The sequence below is a fragment of the Lissotriton helveticus genome, chromosome 1_1 (assembly GCF_964261635.1).
Source record: "Lissotriton helveticus chromosome 1_1, aLisHel1.1, whole genome shotgun sequence".
Taxonomy (NCBI): domain Eukaryota; kingdom Metazoa; phylum Chordata; class Amphibia; order Caudata; family Salamandridae; genus Lissotriton; species Lissotriton helveticus.
Genome location: NC_136057.1, coordinates 855,599,082 through 855,620,258, shown reverse-complemented (window position 1 = coordinate 855,620,258; position 21,177 = coordinate 855,599,082). Strand labels below are relative to the sequence as shown.

At 43.3% G+C, this 21,177-nt stretch overlaps 1 long non-coding RNA gene across 2 annotated transcripts in view; it reads right to left on the bottom strand.

Annotated features, from left to right (window-relative positions):
- Positions 1-4,594: 4,594 nt before the first annotated feature.
- The window catches only part of LOC144770991 (uncharacterized), a 189,701-nt gene continuing 173,118 nt past the window's right edge, over positions 4,595-21,177 (bottom strand). For both annotated transcript variants that reach the window (XR_013599091.1, XR_013599087.1), the window contains exons 4-5: positions 6,016-6,133; positions 4,595-5,059 (exon numbers count right to left, since the gene is read on the bottom strand). This is a non-coding gene — a long non-coding RNA (uncharacterized LOC144770991). The remainder of the gene's footprint in view (positions 5,060-6,015; positions 6,134-21,177) is intronic.

The window sequence follows — 21,177 nt, the reverse complement described above, 5'->3', positions numbered from 1 at the left end:
GTCCGAGAAGGCATAGGTGACAGTGAGAGTGAAAAAGTACCCCGATGTGTACCTTTCAGTAGTGCACGCCTGGACTGGACAAGTTCTGAGAAAGAAGATGACGATGTGTTGCAAGAAGCTGTACCATCACATTTGCAATTGAATACAAGGAATCCAGAGACTTTGTTTTGAGCCCAGACGATACCTGGCAAGACACGGTACAACCTAAGACCTAGGCTGACTAAAGACAATTGAACTTTTTCTTTTTCACTTTTTCTGATTACTCTTTTGAAAGACATTCCCTTTTCACTATCCATCAAGTTGCAGGGTCACGGTATGAGTCTTAGGCTGTGACCTGAGTAGTGACATAGGTCTGCAGGACTTGCAGTGTCATAGGACAACTAATAACCATAACTAAGTGATCCAGGAAGATTACCGTGAGCAACGCTTTAGAGAATGGATAATAAAGCGGAAGGGAATGATAAAAAGGTTCAAATGAAAAATAAGTATAAGAAACTATTGTTTAGTCGATGTGGCGTAGCATTATGTATTTTAGTATGTTTATGTATTTTATTAGCTTGTGTGGGTTGGGTTGTCCACACTATGCAGCAAGCACCTGCTCCTACTTCTGTTTCTTTGCCTTTTTCTACTACTACTTTCCCACATACGTTCTATACACTCCCAGATCATGAGCAAATTAGGAGAACAGAATACTTCAACAATTCATTCATCCAGTTGTTACATCAGCATCAACTGGTAGTCAACACTACTGACTGTTGGGTTTGTGGGCTTATGCCCCATAACGCTGAGAAAGGGATGCCACATTTAGTCCTTCCGTTTTCTTATGAAGGTTCCGCTTGGGCTTACTTGGCTATTTTTTCTAATGCATACCAGAATCAACTTCGACATCCTCTTGGTGGTCCATATAATGGTGAAGCAGCTTTTAGTCATAGTTCTTTGATAAAGGGAATAGTGACTACGGCTAAAATTGCCGAAATTGGTAAGATTCCCGTTGATGAGAAACGAGCATATGATGGTTGGAATGTGACTCGTTACGTTACTAGCCTTACTGATAAGGCTAGATAAAGAAGATCTTTGCCAATTTGGACCATACCTCATAAAGTAACTTATGTCTGCAGATAAATGGTCAGAATATTAAGAATAAACAGGAAAAGAGGGTTTGTTCCCATACATACGTCTATTCACCCCTGATTTCCTCACCATTAGTACCATCCCACGGTACATATTTTGTTTGTCATGATAGAGCCCATACATGGCTTCCCACCTATTTTTCAGGAACGTGTTATGTGGCTTTTCTTCTTACCCCAACATACACTGCTCCTTCAGGTCATCACAGGAAAAGATATGGCAGAGGGGTTATTGATTCTAAAGACACAGCTGGGCAAGAGGGAGGAGACTTTATCAAAGGGTTTCTTCCCTTCTGGGGCCCAATGGCAAATAGCAGAAACATTAGACAGCTACTTCGTGTTGTTGAGGCTACGATAAATGTAACTTCCGGAGCCTTGAGTAATCTGACAGCCGAACTTCAGGCGGATCGTCTTATGACTTTGCAAAACCAAATGGTTTTAGACATTGTCCTTGCAGATAGAGGAGGAGTCTGTAAATTGATTGGGTCTAGTTGCTGCATTTACATTCCCGATAATGCCCCCACAGTATGCCAAGCCATTTCTAAGTTACATGTCATTTCCGAGTCTATTCATCAGGACACAGGAGATTGGTCTGTAATGGGATGGTTTTGGGGACTACTGTCCACATGGGGATGGGAAGTGTTAACTTTCCTTGGAATGATTTTAGCCATCATTTTCTCTTGCGGTCTTTGTTTGCAGTGTAGCCCCGCCATCTGTGGTCTTTGTGCCACCTTGTGTGTCCCAAAGCCTGTGTCACAGAAAACAGAGAACATTAAAATGATGTTGCAGCAACAGCTCAATGACCTCATGACCATTGACATTGACTCAGACTAACTTGAGTCCTTTGTGTTTTGCCTGAGTAATGGCAAAAGGAGGGTCTGAGGTTCTGTGATTTTTGACTTCGCTTCGTATTTAGCCGCGATTTTGTGTCCGGTCACCATTTTGTGTTGCCTTTACTCAGGCAGCACGGCGAACGTAATGTTTTTGCTTTTCCAGCTGCTATTCTTCTCTTCTGTTAAAAAGTAACTCCTTGTCCTTGTTTACGAAAACGATGTCAGGGTCTGGCCGAGTTTGTTAATCCATGTCTAGACTGATTGATCCTTGTCTTAGTCGACTGTTTGGGTCCCACCATTCTTCTTTTATTTTATCTTATTTGACTGGCCTTCGCTATTCTCTCCTTGTATTCTCCTATTACACAACTATCCTTTGAGGCACGCAAATACGTCCTGCCACCTGCAAATTGGATTACGGGTACTAGCATTGATTAACGTGAGGGGAGGAGAGAACACGGGGTCTGAAAGGAGGGCGTATTCAAGATACTTGATAGCTTGTTTTCAAACTTTTCCTATTTGTCAGCTTTGTATGTTTTGGGAGTAGACGTTGTAAATAATGTGTGCTATAAAAGATTGTGCGCCACGGAATTAAGTGGCAGTCTCCTAAGAATATACAACTGTACTTCTTGGATAACTGTGCTTAGCTGCAGCTAATAAACCCTATTTTCTACGCCTAACAGAGTGTCTCGTGTCTCTGTTTGACAAGGCAGGTGAACCCGGAGATATTAGGCGTGCCCTGCGCTACTCGGCCCATAAGGCCCGGTTCTCCAAGGGTTAACTTGCCAGGTTGACATGGCAGTTGAAAACTGTACAGATAGGCTCTGCAATGTCAGGGCTGAGACATGTTTGATGGGCTACTTAAGTGGGTGGCATAATCAGTGCTGCAGGCCCACTAGTAGCAAGTTATTTACAGGCCCTGGACCCAGGTAGTGCACTTTAATCAAGACTTAAAAGTAACTTGACAATGCCAATTGTGAATAAGCCAATGTTAACATGTTTTAAGCAGTGAGCACATGCATGTTAGTACTGGTTAGTAGTGGTAAAGTGCCCAGAATCCTAACCCAGCAAAAACAAAGTCAGCAAAACAGAAGGTCTGAAGGCAAAAAAGTCAGAGGAAACCACGCCAAGGATGCCAGGTCTAGCCCCATTGTAGAAAATTGGTTCTTGGTTTAAGGGAGGGAATACCCTGCTCAAGCAACAATCACAATCCTTGTGAAAAATCAATTGAGGAGTTTTTCACTATCACAACATGTAAAACTTAAAAAACACATGTTGTACTTCTTAATTATAATGCACCCTGCACTATGGGCTGTTTAGGGCCTACCCTGGGGGTGACGTACATGTATTAAAAAGAAAGGTTTATGCATGGTAAAACATTTATTTGGAAACAATAGGAGCCTTGTCAGGCACCCAACACAGGATGCACAGCATATATAAATAATTAAGTTGTCCAATGAAGTTCAGACCTCTGTTCCATGTTTAGATCCATTCGATTTAAACAGCAATTCCAAGGTAATACATCATTTCAAATGTCATAATTCCATGTTTAACACTAGTTCCATGAGTGTCTGCCAGTCTTTACTCTTATGACACACAGAGATTCATAACTTTGTATAATCCAATGTGTAAAATTGAATCCCAATGCATTTTGGGCACTTTTGCCCTTCCTCAGGAGTAGCTACTATATAATCAAAGTAAAACCTTGTGTTATAGATGTGCATTGATTTTCATTTCATAAACATATTACAACATACAACTGTGCTAAAATGTATGCTCTCTGTGCAGTAAAACACTTCATCCAGCAACTTCCAAAAAACATAACCCTTGCCTCATCAGTACATACATTCCATTCTCTTATAAATCCACCATGCTCCTTAACTCTTTACTGGTGTTCAAACCTGTTGTTCTGTGCAGCCTATTCCAAATCTGACCCTCCCAATTCAACTTGAGCATGCACGTCTAATAACAAACAAAGAAACCATCAAAGAACTGTGCTCCAATAAAAAAAGTTTCAAGTGCCAAAGCTATAGAACTGTAAAGCATCTAATCTACAACATACCTACACCATGTGATATGAAACTGCGTCTTTTCATAATCTATGCGTGCTCAGCTACACTCTGTCGCAGGCATGCTGTATGTTTATCGTGTGTGTCTCATGCATATTAATGTCACGTGACTCCACCTTCTCAACCAACATAGATGAAACACTCCCGTAAACGTGTTCAACCCCAATCCAGGGGCATAACACAGGACCCCGCAGCCCAGGCGGTGCGGGGGGGCCCGAGGCTCCAGGGGGCGCCCTCGGCACTGCACTCTGTCCGGAGAGCTCCTAATTGAGCCCGTTGGGGGCCCCTCTACATACCTTGCACGGAGGCCCCCTCAATTTTCATTACGCCAGTGCCACAATCACCTTTAGTGTAATCACAATGATAAAATTAAACAAAATCATTCATGCTAAACTTGGTGAGTGCTTTAAAACTGATCACAATATTCAAAATATAGCAATACATCTGTTTAAACACGACAGTAAACTCTGCAGATCGAATACGTGCATAAGACTTTAACCTAAAAATGAACCTCCGGTGTCCAATCACTCAATAGTATATTTATGACATTCACAATTATTTAGTCCATGATTTCTTTTATTCAGGCGCAAAATACATCGTGGATTGAATAGATACATGTAACACATTTGATATGGTAGAATGCACACCATATTAATCAATACTTTTTTCGGATGCTCAAAGTAATGATGAGTGTGTGCCATCCTGGGACACTCTCCGTCCATTCATGAAGAAATGTCTCTGAAAACAATAGGAGTCTCGTCAGGCACCCAACCCAGGATGCACACCATATATAAGTCAGTCGTCCAATGAAGTTCAGACCTCTTTTTCCATGTTTCAAACCATTTTATTTTAACGAAACTTCCAAGGTAATCCATTATTTTACATTTTCATTATTCCATCTTTACACTAGTTCCACGATTGCCTGCCAGGCTTTACTCATATGACACGCAGAGTTTCAAAATTTTGTATCATCCAATGTGTAAAATTCAATCCCAATGGATTTCGGACACTTTTTGCACTTCCTCCGGGGTAACTATAATATAATCAAAGTAAAAACTTGTGTTAAACATGTTCATTGTTTATACATTTTATAAATATACTACAACATACTACAACTCTGCTAAAATGTATGCTCTCTGTGCAGTAAAACACTTCACCCAGCAATTTCCAGAAATATAACCTGTGTTAAATCAGTACACACATTGTGTTCTTTTTATGAAAAAAAACACGCATTATAATTATGTAAAAATATCATGCTCCTTAACTCTTTACTGGTGTTCAAACCCGATGACCGGTACAGCCTATCCCCGATCTGACCCTCCCACTTGAGCATGTAAATGTCATAACAAACAAAGAAACCATCAAGAATTGTGCCCCTCTAAACATTTTTAAATTGCCAAAGCTACAGAACGGTAAAGCAAGTAATCTACAACATACCTCCACCATTTGATGTGAAACTGATTGTTTTCATAATCTATGCATCCTCAGCTACACCCTGTTGCAGGCATGCAGTATGTTTATCGTGTGTGTCACGTGCATGGGCGTAGGAAGTGTGGGGGATGTGGGGGATTTATCCCCCCCAGATTTTGGAGTGGGGGGACACGGGGGACAAGGGTGGGGGGGACGAGGGGACAAAATAATTTCCCCTCTCCCTTCTGTTATTCGCAGGGCCATTAGCGTGCGAAAGCGCTACCTAATGGCCCTGTACTTGACCTGTGACCTCACCTGCCTGCATTCAAAGAGGCCACCCGCCCTCTGCCCTTTGGTATTCTGCAGTAAGGCTTGGCCAGTCTGGAAAGGGCAGAGAAGGAAAAAAACGTGTCTCTTTTCCGTCATGCCCAGCGTAGGCAAGGACAGTGACCGCTTCTCCTGCTCTGCCTCTGGTAGCTTCCCTCCTCCCCCCCTCTCTCTCTCTCTCTCTTTATTCCTCCATCTCTTTCTGTCTCGCTTATCCTTAAGTGCTGATTTCAAAAGACAGCGGTTACATACTCTCTCTTGCCTCTCTTTTTCTTTATTTGTTCCCCCGTGAAATGGATCCAAAAACGAGCAGAACACTTTGGCTGGAAATGTCCTCATTTTCTGACAGGGTTCTATTCCAAAGTACAACCTCGGGACAGAGAGAAAGAAGTATCAAAATAAGAAAAATAATTAACCAAACAAAGCAATACAGAGTGGTCAGCAAACAGGCCAGATTGTTATTTACACCCATGCACCTTAGCGCTGCTTTATAGAGTTTTCCAGTGAAGCACTAATTTCTTTTATCTTCTTTCTTTGAACAACATTGTTTTCCCAGGGTGGGGAAGTGCACCATTCATAAAGGGACTGCAATACCTGGTTGAGGGGTGGAGTGGAAAACGTTTAATATGAGCTTTTTCAACTGTTTTAATTATGTTAGCCTATAAAATGTGTACCGCAGTTCTGTGTTGAGAGATTTGGTCTGTTTTAAACCAAACTGCTTACATTTTGTAAGGATATAAGCAATGGACATTGAAACGGGTCCCTTCCTGGTCCTGTAGTCATGTCCTGAACTTTTCAGGCAAAATCACTTACTGATTTCTGAATAATGAGTTTAAAACTGGTTAAGGTACCCATAATTCCTGCTTACATTTCACATGCTTTGCTCATCCTTGCATTCACTGTTTGCTTTTTACAGGGTGTTGTTACTTTTTTTCAGGCAGCATTTTACTCTTGTCCCAAGCATAATTTGAATTGAGTCTCAGCACAATTGGGTTGTAGCGGAAGGCAGTGCCAGTTTCTCCCAGTGGAGCAGTATTGTATTCAGTAGGGGAGAGGATGTGGCACTCTGGCCAGAGCTGCCAAATTTGGAACTGGTGCACCATTTTCAGCCTTCATGACCAGTCCACCAGACCACACTCCTGACAGAGCTCATTCCGATGCTACACCTTAGAAGGCCCGATAGACCTTAGAAGCCCTGGTGTCTTAACACCAGCAGGTGGACCCTAACGGTGGCAAGTGTGAGTTAACCTTGAAGGCCCGTCCACCACAATCCATGCAGTTCACCTCCAGTCTTGCGAGAAGGCATACAAAGAAGCACACACTAGAGCGACAGTGACTCTGTCACTGAGGTCACAAGACCCTTGAGGCCAGTCCACCTCGTCCTTTGGACTTTTTCAGCACTAGTAGTGCAACTTACCAGGGGTTGGTAATGTTGGATTTGCATGCACATTAAACTTAGGGGGTGATTATAATGGTGGTGGGACTGCCACATCCCCGCGTCGTTGACAGTCCCACCGCCATCGATGACTGCATTACTGCCCGCCATATTACAATGGCAGGTGGTTCCCTGGCAGTCTGAGAGACCGATCGCCACGCACACTTCTCCTTCCATAGAGAAGGGAGATGGCTGGGATCCTTGTGTCTTGCAGAAAGGAGAGAAAAAGGTGTATCTGCTCTGCAGGAAGAATATACAATGCAGAAAGGGCCAGAATAGCCACTCTGGCATTTCATTTGTGGGCTGCAAGCTAATGATGCTTAATTTAAGTTGGTGTCTGCAGGTGAGGCGTAACTGTATTCTTTGTTAGAGACCGGTACATTATTTAAACCATCAGACTGTAAAATCGAACAAGAGGAAGGCCTCAAGAGTTGTTGGCAGAAGGAGGAAGGGAAATATGGAAAACAGAGAAAAAGGAGAAAGCAACGATGATAAAGAACCTGGAAGAGTGAGATAATGTGGAGGTAGAGTATGTTGGTGTATGAAGGAGGCAGGAGATGAAATCAGATAGACAGCCTTGGTATTCAACAACCCAGCTACGCCACGGATTCCCTCACTACCACCCTTTAATAGTGCTGCTCAAGTCTCCATAACCACTCTCTCAGATGCATTTAATTAGTAATATAGCGCCACTCATACCAGTGCAGGGTGTCAGCACTTTACATCATTCACACTACACAGAGGCAGTCAATCATAGGTGTGTAAATCTGTATATAGGAAATGTTAAATAAAACTACAGGGTGTAGGAGTCTCATGTCATCCATACTTGTAGACAGTATTAAGAGTGCTTGGTCTGGATGTTGGAAAGTGGGTTAATAGTAGGGGCAAATGTATATCTGCCCCCGGCAATAAGGACACTACCTCAATATATAGCTCCGTACCGGTCTTCAAAAATTATTCTCATGCTCAACCCTTGGTAGCTTGGCTGTGAGCAGGTATGTAAATCATTTAAAAACACCAATTCAGTACATAATTAGGACACAACACACAATAAAAATCCAACACCAATTTATAAAAATACAAAATATTTTTCTCTTTAAAATGAAAAAAATCCAATGTAGGGAACCGGGAATATCACTATTTTAAATTTTGCACAATATCGCACATAGAAACTTATATCCCCTTTTGGTACGTCTGGTCACGCTGGACCTGCTCAAAGTCAAAGTTTCAGGCCGACCACAAGGAAGCCCTGCGGGGCTACTCCTTGCGGTAGGTATCGGTCAAAGTTTTTACCTTCTGACTTAGAAACGTTTCTGGAGCTTTTCTTCACGGGGTCCGTCGAAGCTCTCAGACAGCCCTGATTCGGTGAGGGTTCACCGGCTTGCCTTGCAACAAACTCCCGGTCAAACTTATGGAAGTCCAACCTCCGGAGCTTTCCAACGGTACGAGCTAGGGATGCAGACTGGCACACAGTTGATGGTGGGTGGCTTGGCTCTCATGGTTGGCCCCAGTCACCTTTTCTAAGCTCGGAATTAGAAATGTTTGCAAAGCTTTTTCTTGCAGGGTCCCTCAATGCTTTTCACTAGGCCGGACTCGGTGAGGGTTCGCCAGCTTGGGTTTCCGCCTACGCCCGATCAAACTCTGGAAGTCAGACCCCTGGAGCTTTTCAGTGGGAGGAACCTGGACGGCAGGCCAACTCATGGTTGATGGTTGTCGGCTTGGCTGGCCAGAGTGACTCTGTCCACTTATGGAGCTTTTTTCCAAAGTTGCTCCAAACTTTTCCAAACCTCTGGAACTTCTTCCTGAAGTTTTCCAAAGGGTCTCAAAGTGTCCAAAACTTAAACCATTGGTCTGGAATCTCCAGGATGGTCCTTGAAATGGACTTCAGTTACCACAATCCACTTGGACAAAACCCTTTCAAATTCACGGGTAGTTCTCCAGGCTAGGGATTCTTGGTGGTCCAGGAGTGCTATGTTAACCTTCAGCTTGCAGGGAGTCCACTCTTTAGTCCTTTTGAAGCAAGGTGGTCCACAGGGCTGTAGCTCCAGATTGTGCAACAGGCACAATCTTCAGTCAGGGGCCTGGTTGGTTCAAATCAAACTCCTCAGCAGGGACCTTTCTTCTCCCAAGTTTGAGGCAGCATCATATGAGAGGCTTTGTCCCTTTCAGATACTTATTCCAAGTTCTCTGGGTCAAGAAGGAGGACACTCCTGTCCAATGAGGTGCAGGGCAATGCTCCAGGGTATGACACATCCTCTGCAGTGTGGCATTATTTTCCCAAAGAGAGCACAATTTCTCCAAAATTCATCATGGTTGTTTTTCCAGCAGAGGGAGCAGAACTAACTAAACAAGCCTACAGGATGGCTTCATCTACCTAGGTCCACTCCCTTTACATCTGGGAATTCCTCCTTAATCCCCCCATCCGGCTGTGGGAGAGGTGTAAATGAAAGTGATTTTTCCAGCTTGTCTCCTTCTCTTGAAGAGCATTGTTTACTACCCCTCCCCCTGGCTCTGGCATACCTATGCCCAGCAACCTCTACTCCCAGACAGGCCTCCTAACTCTAGGGGTCATTTATCACCTCTTCAAACAGCCAGTCCAATCCACTTACCTCTGACAAATCAAGGCAGGGCACTCGAGGGCTGAATTGTGGCTTGCAGACAAGAAAGTCTTATAACTTCTTGTCTGTACATTTTAGAAGAAATTCAACAATACCACATTGTTGCATTTATCATTAACATTCTTCTGAGTCCTTTAATCCTAGTTGTATGGCTTTCCTTTCACCAGTTATTAATTAATAACCTCTTGCAATGTTAACCTATGGGCTGGGGATCTGCAATGGAAAAATTAACTGGCCAATTTATCCAATATCAGGGCCTATATAAGGATCCTCCTTATACCTACAGGCCCCCACCCCTAGAATACATAGGAAAGACTTTGGGGGTTCTGATTATATCAAAATATTGCAGATCCTCACTTCACAGTGCTCCTAGAACAAAAGCCGATTTGGGGACGCACTATACTACAATGTAGGCAGTGAAATGTGCAATTTCAGTAAACCCAGGGCATATAACACTCATTTTATAAGGGTCCTCCTTGTAGATACCTGACCTCTAACCCATGGGACACCTAGGGGAACCCCTGGGGATACCTAATATGCCCCACCATTGTAGTTTATCAATTTGTAAGTGCCCAAACCCAAAAGTCAAGATTGGGCACAATTTGCATTTAAAAGCAATCCTCCCACACAGGCCTGCTTTTAAACTGACCTCAGGCTACATCAGTGCACACATGCAAGTGCAGGAAGGGCTGCTGGCCTCTAAACCACTATGCCCTAATATATACTAGGGACTTAAAGGTAGTTTCAATCCCCATGCCATATTATGTACTAGGGCCGTATAGGAGAGGTCATGTCAATCATGGAGGTACCCTAACCCATAGTGCACCCTGTTGTATGTAGGTGCTTTTACTGTATTTGTAAGTGTCTCTTTCAAGATAGCACTGGCCCTGGGCCTGGTTAGTCATAGGCCAGGGTCAGTCAGAGTGAGGTACCACCAATACAAGTCAGCAAAAAGTTGGGGAGTGCCCAGGGCACAGATGGCTTTGCAACACTAGAGAAGCACAAACCCAGAATTTAAAACATAACACTGTGTAAAAATCATAACGTTCTAATCTATACCTTGCAGTTTTCATGTAGCTCTTTGTAATAGCTCACTGTTCAATGTTAGGATTTTAACTTATAAACTGCAAATAGCAAAAGAATCTCTCAGACAAAAGCAGTAACTCACTGACCTATTTACATTATATGCATTTTATGATCTGCCTGGTACACGTTCTTTGCAGCAGGCATATTAACACATTGTGGCTACCTTACCGTGGGTCAAAACTTCCAGTAGTCAGACCTCTGATCTCTCTCAATAAAGATCATTAACTACCGAAGTTATCTTCACATTTTTACTGTTGCCTGAAAATTGCTGGAGACCAGGAATGCAGCAGCAGATACTTTTCAAACCGTAATGCACTTACAAACAGGACGCCTTACCTGAAGTCAGCGACCTTTTTTGCTTGGTGCATGAAGATGCAAGATTCATATACATGTTTTTTTAACATTTGGTCTGATTACTATGTGAATGTAAATAACAATAAAGCATACATGCTAACTGTGACTACATGCCTGCTTTTCTCAATATTTCACTTCAAAACTATGCGACTGTATTTGTTTAATGGGCGGTGATTTGTATAGGGTCAATGTAAAGTCCACAAAGTTGTCCCCGTCCCCCCCAGAATTTTAGTGTCTCCTACGCCCCTGGTCACTTGCATATTAATGTCACGTGACACCACCTTCTCAGCCAACATAGATGAAACGATCCCGTAAACGTGTTCAAGACAAATCACCTTTAGTGTAATCACAACCATAACATTAAACAAAAATTATTCATGATAAACTTCGTGAGTGCGTATAAAACTGATCACGATATTCAAATTATAGCAATACATCTGTTTAATCATGACAGTAAACTCTGCAGATCGAATACATGCATAAGACTAATACCTATAAATGAACCTTCGGTGTTCAATTACTCAATAGTATATTTTTGAGGTTCACAATAATTTAGTCCATGATTTCTTTTATTCGAGTGCAAAATACATCGTGGATGGAATAGATACATGTAACACATTTGATATGGTAGAATGCACACCATATTAAGCAATACTTTTTTCGGATGCTCAAAGCAATGATGAGTGTGTGCCATCCTGGGACACTCTCCATTCATTCATGAAGAAATGTCTCTGAAAACAATAGGAGTCTCGTCAGTCACCCAAACCAGGATGCACACCATATATAAGTAAGTCATCCAATGAAGTTCAGACCTCTTTTTCCATGATTCAATCCATTTTATTTCAACGATAATTCCAAGCTAATCCATTAATTTAAATGTTCATAATTCCACGTTTAACACTAGTTCCACGATTGCCTGCCAGGCTTTACTCATATGACACACAGAGATTCATAATTCTGTATAATCCAATGGGTCCCACAAATTTTCGTTCGTGAGACAAAACTCCTCCATGCGGCGGTTGGCAGAGTTTTGCTGGAACTCCAAACGGAACATGAAGAGGGCAAAACTCTGCAAACTCCACCGGGGGACAGGATTTTTTTTGCCCAACCCAGTTTAAAACATATCTGTTACTCCTTTGAGATACATAAAGCCTCAGGCTTCATATAAAACAGATTCAGTATAATTGTCACCTTATTTTATTTAATTTTATTTTAGGAGTTTTCTATAGCGCTGGCCAGACTCGAGGGTATCGGAGCGCTTCACATCAGGATCATTACAAAATAGTGAGGTACTAATATATAGCAAAACAACTCAATTAGAGTCATATTAAAGTTCACAGTGTGAGCTATCTGCAATGTAATGCTCTTAAGAGCACCCCGCTATTGCCTACTGTTAGGAATGAAACCGTAGCATGTCTGCTCACAGTAGGCAGGTTGCTTTCCCGTGATGCAACTTTAATAATACTTGCACAAAATTATTTGGTCCAATATTCACACGCTCTGGAATGCAATTCGACTCTTTGTTGAATTGCTTTCTAATATACTCTTAGTAATTCATGTTTTTATAATGTTAGGAGTGATAAGGGTCAAGGTTTTGTTACCTTACGCCAGTGGTTCCCAAACTTTTTTGACCTGTGGCTCCCTTGACCTAATCGGCAGTTGGCCGTGGCTCCCCACCATTTTTTACCGGTGGGTGGGGGGTATGTACTTCCTGTTGTCTTCCTTAAAGTAATTGGGATGCAATGAAGGTATTATAATGGTTGGAATGCTTGAATTATTAATCTCATCTGCTGGCAATCACTTTGGCTGCCACTTACAGTCCACACAAATGTGTCCCGTACTTTAAATAAACGTATTAGGACGTTTGTATGGGCAGGCAAAATACCTCATCTTACATCAGCAAGGACTCCCCCCTACACTCCTCCCTACGCTGCGGTGCAATTTCCCAAATCGTGTGCACTAGGGTGACCAACTGGCATAGGTGCAAATTCAGGACAGTGAGTGTAAAAATTGAGGACAAAGGACCTAAATTCAGGACAAAAATTCAGGACAAAAGGTCAAAATTCAGGACAAAACTTCGGGACAAAAGGTACATTTTACAGACACGTCAGAGGTGGTCGTGCAATCCATTCACCCACTCACGTATTCTTCCAACCATTCACCCTTTCAGTCATTCATTCTCCCTTTCTCTCTCCATCCCCCTTTCACTTATCCACCCACCCACCCATCTACTCATCCATCCATTCATCCTTTCACTCACCCATCCATCCTGATCCATCCACACTTTCACTTCTTCACTCATCCATCCGATTCGATTCAAAGCTTTATTCGATCTGTAAAACAAACCATCCATTATTCATCTACCCACCCTGTCACCCCATCCATCTGTACAGTCATCCATCCATCCACTCTTCCACCCAGCCATCCATTCACTTACTCATCCATCCACCCATTCACTTACTCATCCATCCGCCCAGTCATTTATCCTTCCACCCATTCACCATTTCAGTCATTCATCCTCCCTTTCTCTCTCATACCCCTTTCACTTATCCATCCATCTACCCACCCATCTACTCATCCATTCATGAATCCATCCATTGATCCTATTACTCATCGATCCTTTCACTCATCCAGCCATCCGTTCACTCATCCAGTCATCTGTTCTCTCTTCCATCCACCCTTTCACTTCACTCATCTATCCATCCTTTGGTCCATCTACCCCCTTTCACTCACTCATCAATCCTTACATCCACCCTTTCACTCATCCATCCATTCACCATTTCACTTATCAATTCATCCATCCACCCATTCACTTGCACATCATCTACCCTTTCATTCATCGATCCATCCTTTCACACACACATCCACCAATTTACTCGCCCATCAGCTGCCCTTTCACTCATCCATCCATCCTTTTACTCACCCATCCACCCTTTTACCCATCCATCTACCCTTCCACCCATACATCCATCTATTTACCTTTTCTCTCATCCATACTTCCACTCATCCATCCTTTCATTATCTATCCATTCACCCTTTCATTCATCCATTCATGCGTTAAGTAATCCATCCAGCCGTTCACACATTCCAATACTTATTTACTCACCCACCTTTTCACATTATGAGCTGAGCCTTTGTCTTCAGGGTTGCAGACAGAAGAGGCCCATCAAGAACTTCACCTTGCTGTAGTTCCTAAAGCAAGGGGCGGGTGAGGGTTCACTATGCCCCTGCACATAGGCAATCTGAAAACTTAGGAGTGATGAGTCATGCATGATGCACAGTGCCAGGATGTGAGGTGACTGTGACATGGTGTTGTTTCCAGGGCTTCAAGTTGTGCAAAAAACTGGGGGGTCACTTCAAAGGGGTGTTGGATGTAATTAAGAGCGCAGTTTAAAACAGCTTAGGTAAAAATCTGCGCTTAGCATAGTGTTGCGCCCGACTGGTATTATGTTGTTTCTGTCCTTGCATCCAGATATATAATACAGCAAGTATCATTACACCAACAACAAGCCAGGACTATTGGCTTTGTCAATGGTTGCTAGTTCCTTAAAATAAAAAAGCAGCAACCATGGCTTTCTTCAATACAATATTGAAAATACTTCAGTTCTAAAATGAGGAGACAGTGAAAGAACTATAACCGGTTCTTTTTAACCCCTTCGACGCTCATGACGAGCTGGGCTCGTCATGGCGTAGCCTCCTCGCACGCTCATGACGAGCCCAGCTCGTCACGTAAAGTGCGCTTTCGCAAAACCCAGCGTACGGGCGGAATTCCGCCCGCACGCATGCGGTTAAGTTGTTTTACAGCCTTCTTTAAATTAACTGTTTTCTACTGTTGCAGCATGGGCGTTTTACCTTTTATCATACAGAATGCCCTGCTGTACACTGAGGCAGGAGGCCGCCACCACATGCTGTCACACCCCCAGACTGCCCCATTGACATTCTGTATGTGGCAATTAGCCCAAACAGAATGATAATGGGCGGGTGGGGCTGCGCTTGTGCTCGAGGAGGAGTGTGAGGCGCCAGCATCAAGGGGCTGAGGCCTCTCACAGGGAGCAGCGCTGCTCCCTGTGATGGCCAAAATGACAAACAAAAGGCGTACGGACGCTCCGTGAAATTTAAGGCTGGTTGGTCACCCAAGTGTGCGCGGCGCCCCTGGCACCTCATTACGGCGCACCGGGGTGCCGCGGCGCACAGTTTGGGAACCACTGCCTTACACTAAAATTCTGCTTTTACATCAAATGTGAAGTTTCTTGGATAGGCCTCATAAACAAATGTAATCAGTAAAAGCTGGTTTTATTACAAGACTGGAGGCTCATATTATGCTTCCTTAACTTGCTACTTTTGTTGCAGTCACCACAAATCACAAAAACTACACTTCCCTGCAAACCCTGGGATTCACACTACAGGTTGAAGGGAAGTTATACCACCAATCACAAGCTTAGTCTATATATAAATATATATATTTATATATATAGCAATTACCAGGAAGTAACAGCCTATTTTCTTGATGTTCAGCCACAAGTTAAGTACTCCACGTCACCCCTTTCTGTATTCTATAATTTGAAATGTGTTTCAAATGTGTTTGTTACCACCTATTTGATAGTGTGTTGGGAAAAATCGGGTTGTGTTTCCCCAAAGTTGTGTTTCTCATTTTCCTTGTTTCTATGTGTTAAGATCCATTTTTGGGTATTGTTTTCTCTTTTCTGCTTCGCGGGCCCCCAATTCTGGTACACTGTGTTCATACATTGACATTTTGTCAAAAGGCAAGACATAGGGCCATATGTATCAAGCCTTTTTGGATTCGCAAAGGCCGGAATTCGGCGAATTCTGGCCTTTGCGAATCACAAAAGGCTGTTTAGCATTTTTTTGCTATGTATGTAAAAATCGCATCATAAGGAATCGCAAAAATGTGCGATTCCTAATTTTGCTATAGCATTTAAGGAATCGTAATTTTGCGATTCCTTAAATGCTATGTATGATGCAATTTTCAATAGCGATTTTAGCTTAAGAAATCGTAATTTACCACCAACTTTCAATTGGTGGTAATTTGCTATTTCTTTTAAAAATGCACAAATTGGCATTTTTGAATGTGGCATGTGACGCACATACATGCCCATAGGGCATGTATGTGCGTCATATGCACACACATGCTGATTTCAGGGGTGCAGCAGGGTGTCCTTGAGACACCCCTGCACCCTTGAAATCAATCTCATTTTGCGATTAGCAAATTGCGAATCGCAAAATGAAATGCATTTCACAATCATTCCTATGGGCCTCCTGGCCCATAGGAATGAACGGGAAATTATTCCTTATTTGCGAATTCGCAACTTGCGAATACCGAAATAATGAAGATTAAGGAATCGCAAAGAAATGTGATTTTTTACATACATACCGTTCTGCGAATTCTAAATAGCGATTCCTTAAAAATCGCTATTTAGAATTCGCAAAACGGAACTATGATACATATGGCCCTTATACTCTACAATGGGTAGCATGCGTTACTATAGTAAAATAGATTCAGCAGTGGAATAATATACTAATTCACAGGCTCCGCACATCCCATTCTGAAGATATTTTGGTTAGTCTCTCTCTATAGCCAGAGAAATACAGACTTAAAAAAAAAGAGTTTAATGTTCTATACATCTAAATATGTGCATTCTCATAAGGTCCAGGAGCATTCTACACAAAGGATTTCCAAGTCTGTTGGTATTATGATTAGCAGTTTTCAATCGCCCAAAAATATTGACAGTCAGTGAATCGTTTGACCCTCACATCTGGAGGTAGAAAGGGAGTCAAAGAAATAACCTAATATCGTTTTGAAGTCTGCACATGGGGGTGATAATAATGCTAAATATTATAATTAATATTAATACCACTGATTCACACAATGACTGGGATGTTCCAAAACTTTCAGAATTCTAAAAAGAAATATCATAATATTAGGCAGTCTAGTGCTGCATTTACTTTTCTTCTGCAACAACCTGATGAAGAGGATAGCCTATATGTAGGCTGCTTCTTAAAACATGCTCTAATGGCTCGAGGTACTGTGTTGCTAAAATCATGTTGGAGAATCATGCTGCTATTCTCTTTTAAATGATTTGCAATGTTTTACTGTTTTATGTTTTGTTTTGAAGGGATGTATTTTTTCTACTTTAATGGGAGAAATGTTGCCCGAATAAAGTTCATTTTGAATTTGAAGTCTGTCGGTATTGTGATTAGCAGCTTTCAACTGCCCAAAAATATTGACAGTCAGTCAATCCTTTGACCCTCACATCTGGAGGTAGAATAAAAGTCAAAGAAATAACCTAATATAGTGATTTCCACTGCACCCAGCATCCGGATAACTTGCCTGAGTGACGCCCTGAACCACGAGGAAACGCACCTGTCCGTGCAGCGGCCGGGCTTGGCTCCGCCACCCTGTTTGAATCGCCGACCGGCCGGGCTTGGCTCCGCCGGTTGGACTCCACCTCCCAACAGCCTCCAGGGGGAGGTGGCGACGACATCCACCAGCGCGCCAGGCGGCGCATAAAGCCCTGGCAGGGGCTGAGTCCCCTGATTTCCACTGCACCCAGCATCCGGATAACTTGCCTGAGTGACGCCCTGAACCACGAGGAAACGTACCTGTCCGTGCAGCGGCCGGGCTTGGCTCCGCCACCCTGTTTGAATCGCCGACCGGCCGGGCTTGGCTCCGCCGGTTGGACTCCACCTCCCAGCAGCCTCCAGGGGGAGGCGGCGACGACATCCACCAGCGCGCCAGGCGGCGCATAAAGTCCCGGCAGGGGCCGAGTCCCCTGATTTCCACTGCACCCAGCATCCGGATAACTTGCCTGAGTGACGCCCTGAACCACGAGGAAACGCACCTGTCCGTGCAGCGGCCGGGCTTGGCTCCGCCACCCTGTTTGAATCGCCGACCGGCCGGGCTTGGCTCCGCCGGTTGGACTCCACCTCCCAGCAGCCTCCAGGGGGAGGCGGTGACGACATCCACCAGCGCGCCAGGTGGCGCATTACGCCGCGGCAGGTCCCTCCTCCCGCGAGGACGCGCGCGGGACGCGCCGGGCCAAGCCCGGGCAAAGGGCGGGCCCTCTGTGGCCCTCTAGGGGCCTGAAGGGGCCGGGCCACCCCCTTAATCTCCTCCGTGAAGACACCCTGTAAATAAGGTAACCTACGTAACCAATACAAGGTGCTTGGATACACGTTCATTGTTTGAGGATGACTAAAGTACAGAAAACCCCGATGGCAACGAGATCAACAACGAGATTAAAAACTGTGAGTACACCACTACCCACTATAACCGCCATTGATATCATGTTACAAAAAACGATAAGCGTAGTGGCGGACGCTATCCAGAACACAGAGAGACGACTCTCCCTGACCCCAGATATGTGTTTTCCAAATTTGTCCATGCACACTACTAACAATACACACATTATGGACGATACATCCAACTCTCAGGAATCCTTATTAATGCAATCATTTACTGATCTGCCAAGGTCGCATATTAAGGATAATACTTCAAAATCCCTGTTTACATTTCCTACAGGGAATACAATGGAGAGTAGCCCTTCGGTTTCGACTAATTGTGGTAGTAACATATCATGTCTGCATACATCATCACCAGATTCTGAGGTTCAATTAATCGAGAGCCACATACCTGCCACTCAATTAACATCGACGTTAACTCCTGAACAAATAAGCAAAACCCAGCGCCATAAGAAAAAACGAAAGCCAAAACACCCCATGAAAAAAACCCACTGCCTTTTAGGCAAATCGAAACGTTCAATTAAAGATATGTGGCAGAAATGTATACAGGGGAAACCCTCTGAAACTACCATAACGGGGCCCCTGTTGATATCCTCTCATGTCCTGGACACATCCCGAATTGACAAGAACAACATGGAGAGTATTTTAATCAAAGAGCAGATAAGGCATACTGACCAGACACTTACAACAAAAACACCCTCCTTGAGTGAAATAGAAACTATGATTAAATCTCTTTTAGAACCCATTAGCAAAAGGATTGTCAATATTGAGAAGGCCTTAGGAAAATTCGAGAGAACACAAAACGAAGTATCCTCTAGCATTCTCAAATCGCTAAAAATGCCTAATACAACCTCTATTTTTGTTCCAGCAAGTTCAAACCTCAAAGTAAGCAACCCAAAAACTGTAAAAAATATCAGTGACCCAGCAAACAGTACTGTTAAACAGATAACGTTACAGCAACAGGGACCTTTTCCCATAACAGACCCACTATTAATTCCACAAGTAGCACCCATCTCAGTGAAGGTAATAGCTACACCCACAAACAATACACAAATCACACAGACACGTGAGGATACTGATGACAGTGAATGGGCTGCGGAGGGTTACCCCTCAGAAGCAGTTAAAATAAATGCTGACTCGTTGAGGCACCCCTTCTTACCAACGACGAATATCCCTACCAAGTCAGCAGAGGTATATCAGCTTGAATCTATGACGGTAAAAACTCCTACCCATATAAATCTTCCACCTGAGTCTAACGCTTACACAATAGTCTTGATTGGGGTCCCTAAACTAACTGATAATAGGAGGGAAACCTATGTGGAACTAAAGAACAAGGTCATGCAATGGCTAACCACTCACAGGCCACTTCCCTCCCATATAATAGGGACCATTTCTCACGTGAAGAGAGTAGATTGGGTGGGCTCAAGATTTAAATCAACGGAGGGAGACTGCCTCGTAGTTAGCTTTAAAGACAGAGGAGCCGCGAAATTCATCGCTAATTGGAGGAGTCCCTCGACAAATAGTCTGATCCGCACGATGGGTTTAAGTTACTTTTATCCACATAACACAAATGGTCACAGGAAAAACCCCAACCGTCACTACGGTCAAGAGGGATTTCTGATGCCCCAAGCCCATCTCCATCCACAGGCACCCCCTCCTATTCCTAATCAGGGGATGACCCAAGACCTAGAATCGCAAAGATACGCCCATTCATGGGAAGGTAGAGCATATAATCATCCACCTCAAGCAATGTATGAGAGATTAGAACCTGTCCAACACTCATACAAGCGAGATCATATACATTCCTATCTGCATCAAAACTATTATGAGATCCCAACATCAAACAGATATGATGCCCTATATACCTATGATTATCTGAATGAGGTGGATTGACTGCCACCTGTTCTCCCCCTTAGCATTTCATCTGACCGGTCAAACCTCCTAGAATATATCAAACTAATAAGTACTAATAAATCAGTAAGTACCTTTGATCCCCAAGTGCGGTATCAGATATTAACATAACAGAGCCGATAACATCCTGTCCTGAAAACTTCTCCTCACAAAGAGCATTTACCCCCCCCCCATACTTGAAGCAGGCAGTTCTTTCTCTACTGCAGCCCATAATCTGTTATACAGTAGTAGAAATCATCCGACAGCCATAACAAGTCATCTTAACCTAAACTTGCACCCATCACCTAACGCGATCCAAGAGTTACAGAGTGATCGTAATGATCTTAACTCCATAAAAATGTTGTCGTGGAATATCGCAGGACTGGCTGCAAAAGTTAATGACCAGCTGTGGGTAGCTTTTGTCAGGAATTATACCATACTGTGCTTCCAGGAAACTTGGCTCACAGACAATAATGTCTTCATCAAGGGGTTCCAAAGTTTCTTTGTCCCAGCATCTCCATCGCCCAGTGGAAGGTCAAAAGGGGGCCTCGCAACATTATTTAGCCTCTCTCTCATCTCCCAGATAAAAAACAAGCAGATGGACAATAGGAACATTCAGATCATGGAGATCGGGAAGGGTAAAAAAGCACTAACTTTGGTTAATTTTTACAACTCTGTAATGCCAGCAGGAGAATGTAACATCATCAAGCTCCAAATTTATCTACGAGATAACTTGGCAAAATTACCACGTAGCAAAATAATTGTTGGTGA